The sequence below is a fragment of the Mytilus californianus genome, unplaced genomic scaffold (assembly GCF_021869535.1).
Source record: "Mytilus californianus isolate M0D057914Y unplaced genomic scaffold, xbMytCali1.0.p SCAF_12, whole genome shotgun sequence".
NCBI classification, from domain to species: Eukaryota; Metazoa; Mollusca; class Bivalvia; order Mytilida; family Mytilidae; genus Mytilus; species Mytilus californianus.
In genome coordinates this window covers 7,618,926-7,622,662 of record NW_026262604.1, presented here as the reverse complement: position 1 = coordinate 7,622,662, position 3,737 = coordinate 7,618,926, and the positions used below count along the sequence as shown (strand labels likewise).

Genomic DNA, 3,737 nt, shown 5'->3' with positions numbered 1-3,737 from the left:
TTCAGTTAGATACAATATTTGAAGTTGAAGACAACGAATAATAGTATTAATCGGCTATTTCGTTGTCAGTTCGTATACCTTTAAATAAATATTTATCTAAGATTTGTAATAAACGTATTTACACTTTTGGTATTTAGCTATATTTTGCCTCCGAATGACCTTAGATCTACTCCGGATCACCTTTTGACGTCAGGCAACAATCACTTTTTAATTGTGACGTCAAATGTTTTGAATTATGATGTCAAAGTTTACGAGAACCTGTGTGATTTTATGTAATGGCGGACAAATTTGCATACAAGCAGGCCTACCTAACTTCCGGATAGACGCCATATTGGAAAAAACCGGTCATAGTCAAAGAGGTAAGTGGTCAATTTGAAAGTCTGAATTTAGAAAATCGAGCAACCCAATTTTATATTTGATTATTGTTTATGGTACTCTGAGTTGAAAATTTTGATGTTATCATATTTTGATAATTGAAATTTCTTAGGTTCTTGAGAAAAACTGCAATGTTTCTAAAAATGATGCGAAAACACATGTCTGGTAAAACCAAGTCTTGGTTTTATGAATTTTTGACAATTGTTCCTTTTTGGATAAGATATTTCTTAAAACTTAAGGTCCGATAAAACTTTAATAGGTTTTCGAATGTTTATATGACAACATCATTGCAGATCGGGTGCAAATTATGCATTTTGACGCACATGTTATGCCTCTTCATTGTTATTCAAATGAGCGACCATAACCAGTTGTTTGTGTACTTCAACACATGATGTATCATTGAAAACGTGTAGGAATTGTATGGTATGAATATTTCAATATATCTGTTTAATTACTACATTATATAAAAAAAAATGACATGATTTTACATGTAAATAATAAACTACATACATCTTGTATCAAGGGTCTGTACATGTATGTTTGTCTTTAAATTTTATTTAAATAGTAGACTCAACAGTGATATTGTTAAAATACATGTAAATTTTATTAACTTATTAATATATTGAAAACAATATAGTAGAAAAAAGAAACAGCTAGAAGACATCAAAAGGACATGTAAAACCTAAGTCAAACAAAATCTACAACACAATAAGACAAAAAAGACAAATGAATGATGTAAAGACAAACAAATTTTTGAAACACTACATAGAATCATTAAGTTATAATTATCTGCGGAACCGTAGCTCTATAATATAATAGCCATATCCATATTATATCCATAATATAATAGCCATATTTATATCTATATCTTTGATAGAACCATTTAGATAAACTGTATGAGTTTGATCTAAGAAGAGTAAGCATATATCTTGTTCACCATCATGTAAAATATGTGGAATTAACATTTCTAATTGAAAGTAAAAAAGTCTCACTATGGTATAACTATAAACTAGTTAATATATAGTGTTGTTTTTTTTTTTATATCTGTATTTGCATATAATGATTTACCATTGCAAAACAATATCCATCATTCATGAAATTATATCACTCTAGATATGTGTCCTTTAGCTAGCCTACAATATTTTATTTTTGCTTTGAATGATCCAGTACTAGTTATGTTCATATTGAATTTCATATTATGTCTTCATATAATTTCAGTCAATGGAAATACATGGAATCCAACATCCTAGCTGCTTTTGCAATTTTTCATACAGACTGTGAAAACAGTTACTATAGAGTATAGTGTTCTTTTAAACGTTGTACATGTTGAAGTGTTATAACAAATTACTTTTCATCAACTATATGTACAAAAATGAATGAAGAAGGTAAGATATTAAAGTTATACTCAAATAGTTATTTTTACTTGTGAGAAAAGTTGCATGTAATATTTCATGGAAAATATTCTTTCTTCTTCCTGTTATTGACTTACAAATGTAACTCTGTCTCAAATGAATTGGAAGTTAAAAGATTTAAGAATACAAACAAGTGCACATGTACATAAACAAACATTAAAATATTAATGTCTATAATTAACATTGCCAAGTTCTCAAAATATTTTTTATAGCCTACAGCTATTGACCATTTTTACAACACAGACTACAAATTGTGTGGTCTCAGTGAAATTCAGTCATGTATTTGCAGATTTTTCATACTTTCGTACATGTAGGTGTAATTAAGATTGACCCCCCCCCCCCTTTTTGTGGGAAAAAATTTCTTTGGTCAGTCAGCGGGCCCCCCTTACAAAAAGTTCTGGATCTGCCACTGAGCAGCTACATGTATACCAATATAAAATACCAGACAGTTTAAAATAAGAGAATAAAACAACCACAACCGTTTTAATAGTTTGCAATCAGGACTACAACATCATTGACCTTCTTGATTTTTGGGGTCCAGACTGACAGGGCTGCCACTTTTTAAGAACACACAATCATTGATTATTTCAATTCAAATTTTTAGGTTGAAATGCTTTTGTTTTTCACTAAATGTATAACATTATAATTTCAGGTTAGGATGGAAAACTGGTGAAGATGAAGGTTACAATTGTGATCTACATATTGATTAGTTTGAAGCAGATTTTGTTCTAAAGAGGGAAATAAATAAACAGTGTGTTTTATAAAGATGTTCAATTATTAACACAACAACAAAAATAATCATTGTATGAGAGATAAATGGATATAAGTGTAAATAAAGACACTTTATCTTCTTTTTCTATTCACACTTTTTAGTAAGTAGCTATAAATAGCTACATTACCAAGCTCCAATTAGACTAATATTTTTTAAACCCTCTTTCCAAATTATTTGCAATCTTTTATAATTTTGTTCAATTTGGTGGTCCTGAGATATTGGTTAATGTATCCAGTGCTGGAAGTTTTTATACGACCACAACAAATTTTTACGGTCATATATTGGTATGATGTTGGCGTCGTTGTCGTCCGAAGATACATTGGTTTTAGCACAATAACTTTAGTTTGAGTGAATGGATCTCTATGAAATTTTACCATAAGGTTCAATACCACAAAAGGAAGGTTGGGATTGATTTTGGGGGTTATGATACCAGCAGTTAAGGAATTAGGGGCCAAAAATATGCATTTTTTTAACTTCCAGACAATAACTTGTGTGTTAGTGTATGGATCTCTCTGACATTGTACCACAAGGTTCCATACCACAAAGGGAATGTTTGGATTGATTTTGGGTGTAATTGACTCAAAATTTTAGGAATTAGGGGCAAAAAAAGGGGCAAAAAACAAGCATTTTCCTAGTTTCCAGACAATAACTTGAGTTCAAGTGTATGGATCTCTCTGAAATTGTACTGCAAGGTACCATTCCACATAGGGAAGGCTGGGATTGAGTTGGGGGTGATGGATCATAAGGGGGTTCAAAAAATTTGGGGAGGGGATTTTTTTTTCTATTTTAAGACTTATATGATGTATTAAAATTAGTAATTATGGTTGCAACCTCCATTGGAAATTTGAATTGAGATTATGACCATATGTTGAGGGAAATATTTTTTTTTGGAAAAGGGGGGAGGGGTAAAAAAGAAATTGTGGGGGCAATTTTTTTTTTCATTTCAGATTTCAGAAATATTTCTTCAAATATTATTTCTTTTTGCCAAAAAATGGGGGGGGGGGGGGGGGAAAAATTTTTTTTTGGGGGGGGGTCAATTTCGCAGCATAGTGTATTGCACAAAAGCAAAAAATTGAATATAAATTCAAATCATATAACCAATTCTGAGTTCTTTGACTACAGTTATTCCGTGTCAGAAACCTATTAGGTGTCAAATATTTATTTACAATCCAAATTCA

At 30.8% G+C, this 3,737-nt stretch overlaps 1 long non-coding RNA gene across 1 annotated transcript; it reads left to right on the top strand.

Moving 5' to 3' along the window:
• Positions 1-297: 297 nt before the first annotated feature.
• Positions 298-2,638, top strand: LOC127721308 (uncharacterized). The gene is made up of 3 exons (XR_007991127.1): positions 298-359; positions 1,594-1,760; positions 2,440-2,638. It is a non-coding gene; the product is annotated as an uncharacterized LOC127721308 (long non-coding RNA).
• Positions 2,639-3,737: the final 1,099 nt, after the last annotated feature.